Source organism: Anastrepha obliqua, chromosome 3 (genome assembly GCF_027943255.1).
Source record: "Anastrepha obliqua isolate idAnaObli1 chromosome 3, idAnaObli1_1.0, whole genome shotgun sequence".
In the NCBI taxonomy this organism is placed as follows: Eukaryota; Metazoa; Arthropoda; class Insecta; order Diptera; family Tephritidae; genus Anastrepha; species Anastrepha obliqua.
In genome coordinates, this window is record NC_072894.1 from 135209863 (window position 1) to 135229265 (window position 19403).

The 19403-nt window shown below is 37.4% G+C and overlaps 1 long non-coding RNA gene across 1 annotated transcript; it reads right to left on the bottom strand.

The window, feature by feature from the left end:
- Positions 1–229: 229 nt before the first annotated feature.
- LOC129243033 (uncharacterized) lies at positions 230–1107 on the bottom strand. Its single transcript, XR_008582236.1, has 3 exons — positions 902–1107; positions 682–837; positions 230–298 (listed from the first exon to the last, which is right to left on the bottom strand). It is a non-coding gene; the product is annotated as an uncharacterized LOC129243033 (long non-coding RNA).
- Between the last annotated feature and the right edge of the window lie 18296 nt (positions 1108–19403).

Below are 19403 nucleotides of genomic sequence, written 5' to 3' on the forward strand. Positions count from 1 at the left end.
TCTCCCATTTATCAAATAACAAATTTTGCTTTTCGGGGTACAGCTTCTTAAAATCCAGTTCTATCTAAGATAGGAATGAAGAACAATAAATTATTTTTTATGTAAATAAAACTCACGAATTATACCATTAAATGTCCAAAACTCTGCTTATACTGAGGCCATTCTTCTAAAATTGTATTTAAATTGGCATCTTTTTGTAGCATTTGTCGTCGCACAGCAAAGGTCGCTTCCCATTTTAGTTGAACTTCATCGAATGGTTAAACGTTATACTTTAACCATGATTTTTCTTGAATGCAATCTAAATGTAATTTTTTTATTAAATGAAGGTTACATTAAATGCAGATTATAATATTTAATAATCTCTCATTTAAAATTTAAATTAAACCAAAATATACTCATGAGTTAAGAAAGCCATATCGTCGTTGCGATTGCAAAACTGCATAAAATCAAAACGAATTGACCAAAGAAACTGAAGTTTCTCGTACACTCTTTTGCAGAATTACTATTTGTATATTGATCTCTGTCATAATATTAATAAATTATAAGTTCAGTGAATAAATTGAGCTATACTTTTGTAAAAAATCAGTTTTCTCTTCCTTCACCACTTATGTAGTTTTGGATATTGGATATACGCGGTATTGCTTTCGCAACGACGATATATGTACCTATGTACATATATACCTGTTACGCAAGAATTAATCTCCGTTCCTTTTGTTGTTGGTTCTACATCTCTTTTGGAAATAAGACCATCCCGTCTAAGTTTCAATAATACACTGTGGTACTTAGCATACAGAGATCCACCTGGCTTTTTCCTTTCTTATGAATGTAATATATATCCTGTGTAAATGAAATCGAGGTTAGAAAACTTTTTTTTAATAAAAATTTTAGGTTGTGATCAGACTTTAGATTCACTCGTAAATAAATCCACAATTTTATTGGCGAAAGCTTCAAATGTTTTAGGGTTTGGATGTACTTCAGCAGAAATAAAATAATTTGCAACTGTTGCAGCTAGAAGTTTCCTATACTTTGGAGTGAGACACTTTTTTTGCGCATAGTATTTCAGGATTTGTGATCCACCCGCCGACTTACTGAGTATTGCTTCAAAAGATTCCTTATATGAAGTACAGAAATGTATATTTAAAATAAATAAATAACTTAAGTAAAAGTAATAAAAAAACATTTACCTCGACACGATATTCATTTGCCAATAAAGCGCATGCCTCAGTGTGAATGGCTTGTGTTTTTATTCCCTAGTGAAGTAAAACGAAGATTATGAATTTTTGCATGCATATCTGTATGTGTGTATATGCACAAAATAACAAAATACCTGTTGCGCTTGCCAATTGAGCAGATTATGCTCAAAAATTACCCTTGGTCCAATTGCGATGTGTCGATCAATGTATCCAAATGACTTGGCTTTAGGAGCTTCAATGATTCCTTAGTTAGACCGCTTTCTATAATTGAAATGATTAGCAATAACTAAAAGAGCAAAACAAAATATCCATAAACTTACCAATAAACACGTTCAAAAACGGTTCGCCTTCCAACTCAATTAAAATTTCTATTAATTCATCCATTGCACGACAAAATATATAATCACGAAGAAAAAAAACAATCAACTACGTATGTTCGTAAAAGCAATGAGCATTCGATAAGATAATTGTAAGTAAAGTAAAAAATAACAAAGAAGAATGTAACATCAAAATGAGGACTACGGGTTTATGTTTCAAACACATTTATAGTCATTTAAAAGAAAAAATACTCAAAAGCGATAAAATTTAATGAATTTTGAAGAGTTCAAAATAAAGAATGGTTTTCTTTATTTTAGGGAGGGAATTTTTTCTGAGTGTAAACAGCAGCCATTAGAAATTCCTACTTACTCTCTTGCTGACGCTATGCTAAAATTAAGCTCACAGTATATACACTTGTGCTCACATAATTAACTCTCTTCATCTTTCGGAAACATTCGCAATATTTTTCAAGCTAGATTTATGCCTTTAATTTTTTATAAAAGTTTAATTCGTTATAAAGGGTGGTTAAGTTTCAAGGGCCGGTATTAATTTTAAATAAATACAATTTTTTTAGAAAATTATTGTCACTTTTCTTTATTATGATAATATTGGTATATCTCAATTACGCATGGAACAAAATATTGGCCAAATAGCTGCCACGGCCTCGGCGGCACACCTCCATCCGATGGTCCAAATTTTCGATGACGCTAAGGCATAATTGAGGTTCTATGCCGTTAATGTGCCGAATTATCTCATCCTTTAGCTCTTGAATTGTTGCTGGCTTATCGACGTACACCTTTTCTTTCAAATAACTCCAAAGAAAGAAGTCCAACGGTGTCGTTGACGTTTAGGTGTGGTTCACATTCAAGATCGGTCCTTGAAATTTAACCACCCTTTATAACAAAAGCCTTTCAAATCAAGGCTCCAAACTTTGTACAAAATACAGGGTAGCGCACGAATCGTGCTACAAAAACAAAACGTAATAACTTTTTTTCTGTGTGAGTAATCGGCTTTTTTTTTTATTTTGCAGATTAGTATTTAGATTTACAAAAAATGGAGGCTTGGGATACCGAAAAGAGGATTTGGATAGTGCAGCGGTACCATGCTTTGCAGTCCATCATTTCCGTCCAAAGGGAATTTAGGCGGGAGTTTGGCTGCACTCCCCCGAGCAGATGGACCATTATGAGGCTGGTGAACATGTTTGCTGAATCTGGAAGCATCGCACGCAGACTGTACCATCGAGATCCCCATGTTCGGGTCGAAGCCACAATCGCGGCTGTAGCATCGTCAATTCAGGCAAATCCAAGAGTTTCGACTCGTAACTTGTCGGCGCAAATTGGAGTTAGCAGACGGTCATTGCAGCGGATAGTTCATGATGACTTAAACTTGTTTCCGTACAAAGTTCAAATCACAAGCAAATTAAACCCTCTGGATTTGCCTATTCGCCTGGAATTTTGCCAAAAAATTATTGAAATGGCGAAGAAGACAAAAACTTCATAAATTGCTTGTTTATGTCTAATGAGGCCCATTTTGATCTAAACGGCAATGTAAATAAGCAAAATTGCCGTATATGGAGTCAATCAAATCCGCAAATACTCCATGAGATGGAACTGCACCCAGAACGAGTCACAGTGTGGTGCGCAGTATCATCAAGGTGCATTGTCGGGCCATACTTCTTCGAGGAAAACGGTGTAACAGCGACTGTAAATGGGGACCGTTATTTAAACATGTTGAAGGAGTTTTTTTATCCAGAACTGCGGCGAAGACGTATCCCTTTTAACAGCATTTGGTTCCAGCAAGATGGAGCAACTGCACATATAGCTAGACCGGTTATGGAGGAGCTCCAACGAAAATTTAGAAATAAATTGATATCCAGAAATTCCACTTTCCGCTGGCCCCCAAGGTCACCTGACCTCACTGCCCCAGATTTTTTTTTATGGGGTTATCTCAAACAAGAGGTGTATAAAGCAAAACCAAGTAATTTGACTGAATTGAAGCAGTCCATCACAACAATAATTGAGGCGATCCCGACTTCAACCCTTCAGTGCGCAATGAACAATTTTCTCATCAGGTGTCGCATATGCGTGAATGAGCATGGAGGTCATTTACGTTCTATTATTTTCAAAACTAATTAGTTACATAAAATAAAATTGAATTATCTATACAATAAAAAAACAAAAAGTTAAATACATTGATTAGAAAAAAAGTTATTACGTTTTGTTTTTGTTGCACGATTCGTGCGCCACCCTGTATATAAAAATTTAAAAATGGTGTCATCAAAATTTTCAACTTTTTAATTAGAATTCTGAAAAAACTTCTTTCTATGTATGCAATTTTATAGCCCGTTGATTTTTGAATATTTTTTTTTTTTATACGAGGTGGAGAACTGGAGATGGCTATCTCTTTGCTCCTGGACTCAAAATGGGAAACCGACAGTCTTTGCCCCTACTAGGCCCCTGCACGACGCCGACGTGTATAGTCTATCTTCGCAGAATATTTTAAGTAGCTTAAAAAAGTTTTAAAGTTGTCGAGGAACTAAAATTAAAAGAGCTATAAAACTGTATACACAAAGGTTTTCTAAAGTTTTTTTTGGAAATTTTGATTTGAAAGGTTTTTGTTATCCAATAAAAAATTGAATTATAAAAAACTAACGAACCAAATCTAGTTTTGAACAATACTAAAATAAAAAAAAATAATTGGCGCGTACACTCCTCTTAGGCCGAGCTCCTCCTTCTATTTGTGTCGTGCGTATTGATGTTTTCCCACAAATGGAGGAACGGCAGACATTTTTTATGTTTTTTTCGTGGCAGAAATAAATCAGGAGGTTTGCCATTACCTGTCGAGGACGATAGCTGTTAGGGCAAGCTTTTCCATTATATGATGTTTATGCACGGGATTCGAACCTACGCACTCTCGAATGATAGTTACGCACCAACCCATTCGGCTACGGTGGCCGCCTGAGTTTACACATGCCATCGAAATTCCTTGGCAAAGCGCCTACTCTGAATCTTGCTGCCAAGGCACGTCTTCGGCAGCCCTGAACTATACAAATTTGCAAGCAGCAATCGATACTCCAATATCGTAAAAATAGCATTCAATTTACAGCCAATTGTCCGTCAAGCAAACGTCTAATTGTCTACAAATGCGCCTATCGAAAACTCGATGATTACCCACCCACGCACGCGCGCTCGGCATTTGTCGCACGTACACACTCACATGCCAATTCGAGCAAAACACATTAGATTGCCACTAGGATTCAAGCAAACTGGCTGTCAGCTGTTGTTCTACTTGGCAGGCCGTCAGGCAGACGAACAATGCTAATATCATCATTACGATTGAGGCGCGCCGCAACGCCAAGCAACGCGACGCGTCGATAGTGTCATGCCACTTGACGTTTCGCGTTCGGTCAATGCGTGTGCGCATAACACAAACTGCTCCTTAAAAAAACTAGCAAGAGAAGACAACGCTTTTTTTTGTTTTTTTTTTTTTTGCAATTTTGTGCATTCACTTTTTACGCCGCCAATTATAGCCACACCACAGGCGTCTTTAGGGGCCTTCATTAGATATATTGCCACTCATTGAAAACTGACGACAACGATGATGATGATGATGAGCAAATGCTATTAGGAAAATGTTATGTATATTATATCAGACATTTGCTGTGAATGGTTTTGAATCGCAAGAAATGTTAGCCACCAGTGAATAGTCATTGCTCGTCGCTGCTAAACGCCTATACTTGGCCACTTACGCATGCGCCATGTGCACTGGCCTGTCATTTTGCATTAAATGCGATTTTGTCACAACACAAGCGCGTTAGCAAAAAGTGACAACAAGCGCACAGCGCATAAAGTAAGCAAGAAAACTTTTTTTATGCAGCGATGCGGGGCGCATAAAGTACTTTATGACCGCACGTCCTCGTTGAGTTTTGCTATCGTCATATTTGCGTGAAATTATGTCACGTCATGAGGAATGAATGCTCAGCAAAGCGCCTATTAAAGTCCAGCTCAGAGCCACAATTCATGTCAGCAATTTTGGCCTCTAATGTTTGATAACGGTACGTGTATTTGCGAGATTGCACTTTTAGCTAAGCTAATTGCGATCGCGCGCCCCGTTGGGGCTCCAACTTCAAGAATTAACGTAATGTACATGCACACATACACAAATATTCTATAAATCCACCTGACTGGAATCCGTGTTAATTCTCATTACTTTAAATGTGAATTTGCATTTAATTGCTACTTCAGACAAGGTTGCACATCCTGTTTGTTCTTCATTAGCATTAAATCTGGCTTCTATGTACAACTCTTCCAAAGCAAATTTATAAATCCGACGGGTATCCAAATAAGTCAAATAAGGCTTAACGTCAATTAAATGTCTAAACATGCCAAGAAATCGTGTAACTGTTGGCTGAAATTTTTGAGTTGATATGCCGGTAGTTTGGCTGCTAATTAACAGACACTCTACAGACCGATGTGGTGAGTTGGGAAACATGTTTTAGAGCGAATTCTTATGTTTGTATCTACGAATGGGTACATTTTTTTAATTGTGGGTATGTATATATAAATAAAATGCTAATCACGCTTCGTGGAATGGCTAATATTTTTACTAATAAAGTCATATTATTTTTTATTGCGTAGCGAATTTCCTTATTTTGTTCGGAAGAAAAACTCTTTATTTTACCGCGGTTTGTCCTATTTTTCAAGTACTATTATTTGAAGACTACAGTAAAAAATACTATTATACATATATGCGTGTTTATGTAAGAGCTCAGAGTTGTTTTTTGCTTGTCAGAAAGGCATCCAGCTAAAATCGTGGAAAAATGGTGATCCTCAATGACACACCCCACTGAAATGTTCTGTAACGATGATATGGAAATTTTCTACAATTCAGTCGAGGGCTACATCAAGCCGCGTCAGTGAGGGACAACGGTGATCGCATCAGGAGATAAATCGCTACCTTTCAGCCTTTTTACTGGTTAGTCGCCAGGAACCAATTACGATTTAAAGTTTTGCTACCGACATCTATAAAATTATTATTAAAAGTACCATTTCGCCTTTTAATTAATCGCTCAGAAAATACAACCAGAGAATGTTAACGCATTAACATTCTCTGATGGAAGAGTGCAGGCTGTCCAAAAGAAGGATGCAGAAAACTAAACAGGTGTTAGGAAAAAACAGAAACTAAAAAGGATTAAATTCATACATTTAAAAAAAGTGTAGATTTTAGTAAGCAGATGAAATGGTTGAAGTACCAGACTGGCACTCCCCAAATACCACTAAAGAGAGTGCCGATCGCCCAATAAGCGGTAAGCATAGCTATAAGTTTGGAAATTTAACGGCACACATTGGCTCGCTCTCAAACGGGTATTCGGAGGATACTTGGACTAAGCCCGGAAGTTGTGAACTTATTGGACCATATGCAGAAGAATCGTCCTGGTCACTTCCAAATGAATGGCAATCAGTGATTTTCCCTACTTGTGTGGACTCCTACTTTTTGGACCTTTGCACTTAGGCGGCGGAACAATGACCTGTATGAGCTTTACGACGAAATAGTCATAGCGCAGCGAATAAAGATCGTTGGCTAGGTCACGTCTGAATGGATACAAATGCTCCTACTCTGAAAGTATTCGCTAAGGTACCACCTGGTGATAGCAGAGGAAGACGAAGACCTCCTCTGTGTTGAAAAGATCAGGTGGAGAAGGACTTGGATTCACTTGGTAGCAGGAGAAAAAAACGACTGGCGAAGAACGGTAAAACTGAGTATCAATCCACATATTTACAAATACAGTGTTAACTCCTGCAAGGTAACAATTTGAAATATTTCTGAAAGTTTTTCCTTTCCACTACTTTTTTTGCGGATAAAATAAACTTTAGTTAGGATTCTTCCAAGCCTGCAGCTATAATTTTTCCAGCTCTCGTGCTCGTCAAATTTGTAATCAGATTGATTTCAGTGTAGTAGTTGGAAATGTCAACGCTGTCAACAAGTCATGACTTTGGGTAAATATGTCAATGAGTAGTGATTACATACCCACCAAGTATGCAAAGCTTCTCAGTATTTGCCTGTGTCTAATATAATTAAAGGTCTAACTTTAAGCTGAAAACGTGAGCCACCAGTCTTTAACGAGTCGTAGGCACAAAGAAAATACAATCAGACATGCATTTGTTTTTAAGTAAGCATGGCAAGCTGAGCTATTTAACTTAGCTACATGTGGTAGCATCGCAATGCTCCTCAATTCACTTTCCTAAGTCGCATCAAAAGGTGAGAGTTCAACAGTTGTCTGCGGCTTCGGCCAAATGAGCAAATTGTAAACCGGCAAAAGAGCCATAGGAATGGTTGTGAGCAGTAGTGGTAGAGGTAGAAATCAAATCGGCAGAAAAGCACCCAGTGAGCACATAAAAAATATGAAGCAAATGTAACTTGCCAGTAAATGGCAAATAAATAAGAAATGCGCGAAAAATGTGCAAAGAAGTAATAAAAAAAAGATAAGAGTGTTAGTGGCAAGCACCATTCGTAAAGTGCCCCACCATTCTAGGGCGGAAAGACAACAATGGAGCTATTCTTGAGGCAGCACAGTAGAATGCAGTAAGGCATTACATACGCTCCAACTAATACCAACACATACATACACACGCATATGTGTGCATAAGTATGTTACTTTGGTATGTGAACTTATTGAAAAATTCGCTGCTTCTTTAGTGGGCAAATATGTGTGTATTTTTGTACCCTTTTTAATGTATATTTTGCGCGCAAAATGAAAAATAAACATTACTGGGAAATTAAAAGAAAACAAAAAATTTATGGAAATCATAATATGTGTCAACCACTAGAGCTGCACTGCATTTACATTTAACGTTTTGATGTTGGGTAGACTGGCTTGAACTGGAAAACTATTTCTCTACGCTATTATTATCAACTCTATGTGAAATTACTTAGGAAGTGGCTGGCCATTAAAATTTAATAATACCAACGGACGAACGCACGCTTAATTGAAATGCGATTAGGCCACGCTTTAACTCCAATTTGGGGAGCGCGTTTTGGAGTTGCCCGACAAGTGGAAGGCCTTACAATTTTATGTTGCTTATACCTGTTTCATGAAAGCAGTACAACAAAAGTAGGCATGCCATTGCCGCCAAGGAGCAATTGCTTTCAAATTTTTTTTTTATATTTCAAAACGGCAATACAGAGCGAATAAACGCCCTCTACTCTGGGCGCCGCACTCATTGGCCTGTTCACACATTTTCTCTTCAGATTCTTAATATTGCAAAACTTAAAGTAGTTAAAATTTTCTTGGTGATATAAAATGAGGCATCTGAAATTGAGCTGCTGAAATTTTCTTTCAATAAGGACGAGCAAGAAAACAAACGGAGTATATTTATATAACATATAATTTCATCACCACAGGGCTCAGAACTTACTTCTAATCCCACCACCAAGCCATGCCCGAGTAATAACTTCAAAAATCTATTATTTCAGGTCCACTAAAAACTCAATTGTCTGCTCTTCTGTGCGATTCTAAGTATTGTATGTTACGCTCTCTGAATCCCACTAATACACTGGGAGCCTCCCCAGAAGAGGAGGAGCGATTGTTTTTTGGTATATGATTTGGTATATTTTTGGTATAAATTGAAACATTTTTACAACCTTAATATAGGTTAGGCCATGTAAAATTTTCTTTTTGAATCGGCTATAAAAAACAAACTAATCAATATTTTTTCAAACTTTTTTTTTTATTTTGAAGATTGAACATTGTCATTTATGAATAAAAAATAATATCGTTCAAATTACTGCCACGACTGGCTTTACAGAGGCCATCCGATCAATCCAATTTTTAAGCACATTTTCGATTGTTTGGGCTCCAATTTCATGAATGGCAACTTCGATTTCGTGTTTTAAAGTATCAATCGTCTCTGGATGGTTCGCATAGCATTTGTTCTTAACGGCTCCCCACAAGAAATAGTCCAACGGGCTTAAATCACAGCTCCGAGGCAGCCAATTGATATCGGAATTCAAAAACGGTAGCCAAAAGTTCGAGTGTAACTTTGGCAGTGTGACAAGTTGCACCGTTCTGTTGAAACCAAATGTCGTCCATGTCATCCTCTTCAATTTTGTAACCATTTACTGTAACCGCGGCTCCTCGCTCATTTTCGAAAAAAATGGCCCGATAATGCCGCCTGACCAAAAACCGCACCAAACAGTGACTCGTTGGGGATGCATTTGCTTCTCTACAGTAACGTGTGGATTTTCTGAGCCCCAAATCCGACAATTTTGCTTATTGACGTAGCCACCGATGTGAAAATGAGCTTCATCAGAAAAGAAGAAGAAGACTCACCACTTTGGAAATAGGTTTTCAATATTTCCCAATTTTGTTCAAGCGTTCAACTATGAACACATTTCACAAGTCATTTGTGTTACCATTCTCAAAAAAATAGGTGGTTCAAAAAGCAAACGCTATATGGCCCACCCTGTATATATTATTTTTATTAAATTTCGCCTATATAACTTTTACTGTTGCTCGGTTTAATATGCGCACTGCCTTAATTTCTATTTTCCTTATATTATATTTCTTTAATATTTCTATTTTCAGCATTAGCCGGCAGAGTGAGAGTGCGTAGGTTCAAATCTCCATGCATGAAACAACAGTATGAATAAAGGTTTCTCTAATAGCAGGCGTCGGCAGACAATGGCAAACCTCCGAGTGTATTTCTGCATTGAAAAGCTCCTAATAAAAAACCATCTGCTATTCGGAGTCGGCTTAAAACTGCAGGTCCCTCCATTTGTGGAAAAACATTAAACCGCGCACCTCAGACTGGGGGAGAAGCACGGCAAAACATCAAATAAAGGGTGTAAGTGCCAAATGCATATATATATATATAAATATAATAGTATGTTCACATACACCGAATTGAAAATTTCGAATTTCAGCGAAAATGCCGGCAAATAAAATAAATCTGCTAACACTAAATTTAATAAAACCACCACTACAACCGTGTATTTGAGTAAGTTTCATGATTATATAACATTTGAGGAATTTTTAGAGTATGAACAAAATTAGCATTGCAATAATAATTTACTATAGCTGAAGCCTGATTTTGATGCTTAATAAAAATAAATGTTCGTTATAAATATACATTTTTTTTATGCTTAATCCACAAAGAAGAATAAGAATATATGGGTGCAATGTAGGTTTTCTTGTATATAAAGGCGTAGATATTTTGTTAGGGTTGTTAATTTCGTTATCAAAATTCAGATCGAAAAATTATTTTATATAATGTCAATCAACATTTTTTATACTTATATAAATACTTATACATATATGTAAAAAAACACATTTTTTTTGTTGGCATCATTGTAACCCTGTACTCTGTTGCTGTCTTTCCGGCGCTAGATTGTCAATTTCCGTTCTCGCTTGAATAAAAGTTTGTTGCTAAGATGAGAAAAGTGTGAATTACACATCTCACAGCAGTACAAATGAAAGAAAAATACTGAAAATATAAGACGGAGTAGTCATATACAGAATATAAGCAAAATAATGAGACAAGCACCATTCTTTGTGTGTATATTTTGTAAGTGGAGTTTCAAGGAAGCTGCACGGACTGACATGGAAAATTTGTGCGGAGAAAGTGGGTTTACATAAAAAATGGGAAGTGAATAATAAAGAGTAGAAGATTAAATTTTGATAGATAATGAGCAGTGCTACCTTTTTTAGATCCCCGAATGCAACAATGTATTCGGGGAATGGTTCGATTAACAGGGTTTCCTAATAGTAGACACCCAAAGCGCTAATAAGTATAACGCTAGTAATTATCTAAATCAGCTGGTCAGTGTTTCTGCATTGCTTTGGAACTGCACTTACTGCCATTTGGCACATAATATATAAATATATGTAATATGTAGCTCCGTAGGAATTTATTAATATCCTACACTTAAATCAGCTTATGGTCATTAAACCAAATCTCCCCAATGTAAACCATTTGGCATATGAATATTTTTGCAATCAATCAGCATTTTCAATTTGCAAATAAGTTTTTTACACAAATTGCCAATTGATTTCCTTAGTTCATAGAAATCCCGCAACATTCCACAGCATTGAAAAATTTGTGCAATAAATTATATTTCTCCAAATCAAATTTGCCGTCCAACCAAGACTCATCAAATCGTACGAACGCCAAGAAAGGCCATGAAAGTACAACCATTTTAAGTAAAATAATTACATTTTTAACAAACGATGAGTTGTAGAAAATTGAGAATGATTATTCAAACTCTTACGAAGCCATGTGCTATCGCTGCAGCGAATGGAGCGGAGATAGCCATTTGTTATTGGATATGGAATGGCATGAACCAGCCGACTGGTAACCGCGAGCCGCCTACTGCCATCATCAACTGCCAAATGAAATGCTCATCAAAAGTGTATACAATTGGCATTGTCCACAACTACCAGTGGCAATCGTGGCAGCAGTCGCAGCAGCAGCAGCAGTAGCAGTACACGCTATGAGTAATACATAGCTTAAGGCAACAATGTAGCCAATCATAGTAGTGATAACGATAGAATAAGGCATTATTTGGTAGGCAGAGTTGCTACTGTCTGAGAATTCGCGCATTGGCTGTATTTGTAGTATTCACTGACGGATAGGTTAGGATGCTTGGTATTTACTTACAGTACAACTACGAATTACAATTGCTTAATCAGCACTTGTTGCTGGCCAAGTTGATATGTTGTTAACAACAAAGTGAACGCTTGATCGCTCACTGAAATACCTACTATCCAAAAAAAGGTTCTAGCGTAGCAAATATATGGTCATCAAGCTGTCGGTCGCCTGAATGCCTCACAGACCAACTGCCCAACTAGCTGATTGTATGGCTGCCTGACTGACTGGCTGACTGACGCTCAGAGTCAAACGGCTAACAATGCAGCGGCTGGCTAACTGGCTGAATAAATAACAGTAGGAATGAGGGAGCAGCGCGCTGAGAAGCATGTGTGCTTGAGTCGTTCCACTTGGCCGTTGGCCAAATTGAATTTTGCACAGTGATTTAGCTAAATCATCCAAATCCAACAAAATCATACACCAATACATACACAAACACAAGCACATATTCCTAGTTAGTTGTTAGCGGTTAGTTATGCCAAACTTTAAAGCATTTGTGCGCCTCTGTCCGACAGTTGCCATTCTTTGCTTGCCGTTCATGGGTTAAGCACTTCATCATTTGGAAGTGCGCGACTAAACTTAAAGCACAATTTGCAGTGAGGAGCGTGGAAATGGCCGCAATTGTTGATGGCCTGCCACAATGGCTTCGGGATACTAATAGCAGTTGTTATAATAATGGCGGCGCGCTAATGAACAGCATCATGATTACGATGATAATTATGAATATAAATATGCATAAAATATATAAATGTAAAACACATACACACATGCATATATTTAATGTAAGTTAATGATTTTTATGATGACATCGCAAAGCTATTTGATGTTTGATTTTCCGGTCCGCTAAAAGCGCGCTAATTTTAGCTAAAAATAAGCATTGGAAATTAAATTTTTTTTTCTTAATTTTGATAACAATAAAAAAATTAAAAAACAAGCACTGGAAATTAAAAAAAAATTTAAAAATGTAATGTAAAAATTTTGATTAAAATTTTGTTTTTTTTATTTTTTAATGTAAAAATTTTGATGTAAAATTGTTTTTTTTTAATTAATGTAAAAATTTTGATTTAAAATTGTTTTTTTTTAATTAAATTTTTTTTTATTTAAAACATTTTTTTAATATCCAATGCTTGTTTCTAGCTGAAATAATTTAAATTTTTTTTTAATTTCCAGTGTTTGTTTTTAAATTTTTTTATAATTTTTAAATAGTAGCACTTCCGAGAAGTGCGCCACAATTTTCATCTTCTTTAATATTTCAACTATTAAGCTAGAACCTGCAGCATAAATATGTATGCGTGTACATACAAACACTCGCTGCTGTGTTCAATATTAATAAGGGGCAATTAAAATTATGCTCGTAATTCTGTGCTGCCAAACACAACAAAGCTTGCAACAAGTTATTACTATGAAGTTGGCGATAATGCATAATAATGGCGATTCTGGAATTGAGACTAAAGCCAAATTTTAGGCTTGAAGACGTAGGCTCAAAACCGACAATGACTATTATTGCAAGCGCTGACAATAATTCAGCTACTAAACTACTCAACTGCTGCTGCCTGCTGGTCCTAGGAGTAGGTATCCGTTTATGTATGAATGCACTTCATAATGAACAGTAGTCGGATGTTAGGAGAATTCCTGCAGTAGCTGCTAAAGCTAAACTAAAGCAAATTTTCCTTATTGTCTTTGTTCCTATAGTATACCATTTTTATTGATTTTTTTTCATTTGCCAGCGATAAGGCATGTCCAAAGTGGTCAAGTTGCCGTTTATGGTAATGACTGAAATTAGACCCCAAACGCGGACATACATACAAGTGTGTATAACTCAAAGTAAGGCGCAAGCAAGCAAGCCAGTGAGCTAGCCAACAACATTGTCGCATCACGACAGCGACGACGACGACGACGACACGCCGTGACAGCGAGACGGGACAAGATGTCGAGCCCACTTCTGGCCGGCCACATTGCTTTGCTGCAATTGTATAGCTGCCGCCTATTTGCTGCAACTGCCACTGTCACAGGTAGTCGAGATGAATACTCACCTATGTGCTTGCATAGATGTATACATATGCTTCGATGATGACGAGATTGCCCTGTTGTACAATTTCTGCAACTGCGCGCACTTTACATAAATGACCGCGCGGGCGCGCGTGCTACACTATGCGACCAGCTTATCGATGTGCGTTTTTTTTGTGCCGGCATATTAGTAATGGCCACAACTTGGGCGTCTCTGAAATTGACTAGCTCCAAATCCATTTTAGCTATGGATATTTTACTTTTACAGCCTCGTTTATGTTGTGTTCGAGTGCAGTAAAGTAGTCAGTCAGTTGTGCGCTTGTGGCGGCGCGCAATAACAACAATAATAACAGCTGCTAACAATATTGTATATGTATGGATGTATGTGTGAAATTCATATGGTGTTTTAATGGTCAGATAGATGAGTGCACTCGCATATGCATAGCGCGGCTGAAGTCTCCGCGCTCGAGACCCCAACCTCCTTGCGCTGGGTTTGTTGTTTGTTTGCCATTCGTTTGTTCGCATGTCGAAATAAGTTCGTTTGCCTGAAGTGTTTTGACCATTTATTTGGTAGTCAAATGTCTCTGCTATGCACGTTAATATATAGAAAATAAAAAATAAGTGAGTAATAAAAACAAATGGCAATATGAAAAAGGTTTTCAGCTTTACACCCATACAAATTTGGTCAAGTTGAAGTGGACAACGAGCGCAGCGTGGAGACAGTGGTGACTCTCGCCCGCGCCGCCCCATTATTAGACCGCCCCATGCCAATTTTAATTAACTGTCAGCTGCGCGCAATGGGCACAACTAAACGAACAACTAAATGAAATTACTTATTTTTGCAAATGAATTGCTGTTGCCATTTTATTTATTCGCATTTGTATTTGTATTTCTATGCTCATTTATGTATGTGTTATTTCAGCTTCTTTTTGCATTGTGCCGTTAAAGTTCGCTGTGAAAGCGCTCGTTAACAGTACGCTAAGAAATTTGTGCGATTTTGCCGCATGAAGGAGTTTGGTTTGGCATGGAGCGTGTTAAATTGGTTAAAATTCCTTAGATTCCTTACTAAAAAAAGATGTTGGCAAATTTGATTTTCATTTATTTTAGCGATTTGTTACCATAAATTAGGACATGTCTGCGGTAGGCCGCCGGGAAGGCAGGCGATTGGGCGCCACAACATCAATTCAGGAAAATGGAAAGATTAATCACACAAGTCTGTGGTGACGGAACGGGTGAGAAGTGGAATTTGGCGTCAAATCATCCAACTGGGGTAATGCAATCAGGCGCCAGAGCATGCAACTTAGGTAAAATCATGATTACAGCTTCTAAAAGGAAAGGTTTACTAATTTTTCACAAAATGTGAAAAAAGAAAAGTAAAAAAAAGCGTAATATTTACGTTAGTGTGAAAATCGGCAGAGGTAGATACTTTCAATTGATGGGAAATAGCATGCAATAAAGCTGAGGTTGATTTTAAACAAACTTTTTTCAATGCGCGCGGCATACATAGCTACAACTTACGAAGTGTGTTCAAAAAGTAAGGTGACTTTTTTTCTCGAAAAATTTTTCTATGTTCATCAATTTCTATTTTTCTCCCTTCAAAGTAGTCCCCCTCAACCGCCGTAGCCGAATGGATTGGCGCGTGACTACTATTCGAGAGTGCGAATCTCCGTGTAAGAAACAGCAAATTGATAGAAAAAGTTTTTTCTTGTTGTTGTTGTTGTTGTTGTAGCAGCATAAACATTCCCAGTGTACATACGAGGAATTCTGCTGAAGTGACATTCCTTGGCCAGATATAAATCCGGGTCGTTCCGGACCGACTGTCGTGGGAACGAAAAAGTTTTTTCTAATAGCGGTCGCCTCTCGAATTCGGCCCTAAAACTGTAAGTCCCTCCATTTGTGGAATAACATCAAGGCGCACGCCACAAATAGGTGTAGGAGCTCGGCCAAACACCTAACAGAAGTGTACGTGCCAATTATTTATTTATTTTTTAAGAATACTTTTTCCGATTTTCGAAGCACTTCGAACACTGATAAGCATTTTTTGATACTGCCTTCTTCTCTTCCAGCGCTGCAGTCCTTATCTCATCCATCATTGCAAATATCCATTCCCTAGGCCGATTGGGCTATACTTCGGACATCATAACCATTTGTCCATGACTCATCACCATTTATAACCCTTTTGAGCAAATCAGAATGGGATCCAGACTTCTTTCAACATTTCCTGACACACTTCTCATGTCCAAAATATCCGGAAAAAATTGAATGGCAGGAGTCAACCGATAAGCCAGCTTGTGTCAACCAACACTAAAAACCTGTCTTCTTTTATTTATTCTAGCTGTCAAATCAAATATCAAAATGAGCTAATACAATACTACTACTAATAACTTAAAGAAAAATAGCAAAAACCACTAACGTATGCATACTAGCCAAGCTATTAAATTAAACTTTTAGTTTTTTCCTCTATTACATTTGCGCAAAGTAAGTAAAATAAAATAACTGTTTATTTAAAATGAATGTTTTCTTAATACTTTATATTGCTTGAGGATGACATCGCGCAAAACATGAAACGGTTGATTGCATCTGCTAGATAGTTTATGCTACGGCTAACGAGCCACTGACTCAAGGAGATTCTCCTGTGCTAACGTAGGTGATGTTGATAATATTCACTCGCGAAAAATTGCAATGCAATTGAAATAAGCTTGACGATTACAAGGTTTACATGTTTTTCGAGCCGAGCTGTTATTCTGAAGCATCTCAGTTGACTGTCAGAGATCTTTCTGGCCACTGGTAGATCGTGGACGCTCGTGGGAACTTCCAAGGCTAACAAAGCCCCAGCTCTCGAATTTGGTGGGAATCCTTACCAGACATTGTCAGTTAGGTATTCGTGCGGGGAGACTTGGGATTGCCTCAAGTCCCTTCTGCAGAAGCTGTCTTGAGGAGGAGGTAGAATCAACTCAACACCTTCTTCTCAGCTGCCCTGCTCTTGTCTGACAAAGATTTAGACATCTGGGCTCTCATTTTTTCGCTCCGCCTGCGGATATAGCGGGTCTAAATATCATAAATCTGGTGAAGTTCATCAGTAGCTTCAAGCGGCTAACTACGAACGTAAATCAGCCACCGTCGGCGTCGTCGTAAATGCATGGTCATCATCGTCTCTAATCGCAAGACTCCTTCTTCCTTCCCTTCTCCTTTCTCCTCTCCCCTGTATGACATCACAACGGACGAATTTTTTGAATATTTGTCCAAGTGTGCCCTAAGCTAGGGCTGCCATTTAACCTAACCCTAACCTGTTGACCGTCAAACTGAGAAATTAGGTAACTCAACCAAGCTGGAGTTAACCGGAGTCAAATGTAAGGGATTGCCGCCATCTAGGAGGGAACGTTGATCAACTGAGGGCTCATTATCTCATCTCCTTTTTGACAATGTAATTTCTCCGTTTTAATTAAAATCACTTAATATTATTTTCTCGTTTCAGTTAACCACCCAAAATTCTGTCATCTATTTTACGATAATCGATTTGTTAATCAAAGCAGCTGATTTTGTCTTATCGATTTTTGTTATGAAACGGGTTACCCAATAGCAAAGTTGTAAATATTGTAGTTAAGGAAAAATTATAATTATATATATATATTAGGGTGGTCCAAAAATGCATGGGAAAAAATTTATATTAAAATTTTTATGCTGCCGCCCCCCATAATGGTAAAGAATGAAAAATAAAAAGACCCGTATTTTTTTTTTTTTTAATCAGACCATATTTAATGGTGCCGCCGGGGCTTTGAAATATCCCATGTATTTTGCATGGGGAAAAAATACTTTTTCGTAGATTTCATGTAAAAACCTGGAAAATGAATATATTTTAACCGGATAACTCAGTTTCTCTTCATAATTGGTCAGGGAATAACAACCAATTATGAAATAATTAATTTTTTTGTATTAACTATTTTTTATAGAACCCCAAAAAGCCCCCATAAAACGAAAATCTAAGAAAAAATCGAAAAACAATATTTTATATTACTTTTATGAAAATAGTTAATACAAAAAAAATTAATTATTTCATAATTGGTTGTTATTCCCTGACCAATTATGAAGAGAAACTGAGTTATCCGGTTAAAATATATTCATTTTCCAGGTTTTTACATGAAATCTACGAAAAAGTATTTTTTCCCCATGCAAAATACATGGGATATTTCAAAGCCCCGGCGGCACCATTAAATATGGTCTGATTAAAAAAAAAAAAAATACGGGTCTTTTTATTTTTCATTCTTTACCATTATGGGGGGCGGCAGCATACAAATTTTTTTTGGACCACCCTAATATATATATATATATTTTTTTTTAAACTAAGTTAGTAAATTCTACTACTGGACTCCTAAATTCGTTCGATTTCATAAAACTACAAAAACCACCAGCTATCATCGGTCGCTTTCAGGGGCATATCGAAAACTATTAGTTGAGATATTTCCGTTACACTTTTACTTGCCTGTGCCATGAATAGGAGTTGATAAAATGCGAAAAATGCCTAGCAAATAACGAAAGAAATCTAAACGCCTGTAGCAGTTAGAGCTACCTTTATTCAGCGGATCAGTAGATTGCTAATCTGTTTATCTCAGATGCAGAGGCTACCGGACTGCCTCGGATTTATAGCCGGAACGAATTTATAGCCCGAATGGAATATCTTAATACTTCGATTTATACATGAAGTGGACAAGGTCATCGTTAAGAAAAGTAAGTATGACCCTGGAGATGCAGCGGGAAACAAATTGAAGTCTTCAATGGAAGTCAGGCTGCAATGAAGACCCTGGAGAACGCGAAGCAAACCTCAAAGATTGTTGAAGAATGTAAGAAGAAGCTTAATTTTGTCGCAGGACAGAACAGGCTTGTACTTATATGGGTTCCAGGACACGCCGGTGTGCAAGGAAACGAAATTGCCGATGAACCGTGGATCAATGGTTCCCCACAAGTTTCGCAGTTCCGCAGGAGTCATGAATTGGATCAGCTATCATGTATACAATTTACATAAAGAGCAATGGTCCGGTCTAGAACGCTGCAGAACTGCAAAGTGTTTTGTGACAAGTCCGAACAGAAAACTGTCAAACTTTCTACTAAAATTTGGAAGGAAAGACGTTCAGCTGATGGTCGGTATTATTACAAGACACAACCCATGAGGTCAGCATATTACCACCATTGGAATCATTGAGGGCCCAATGTGCCAGTCTTGCTTGGAGGTGGCGGATAACACTGA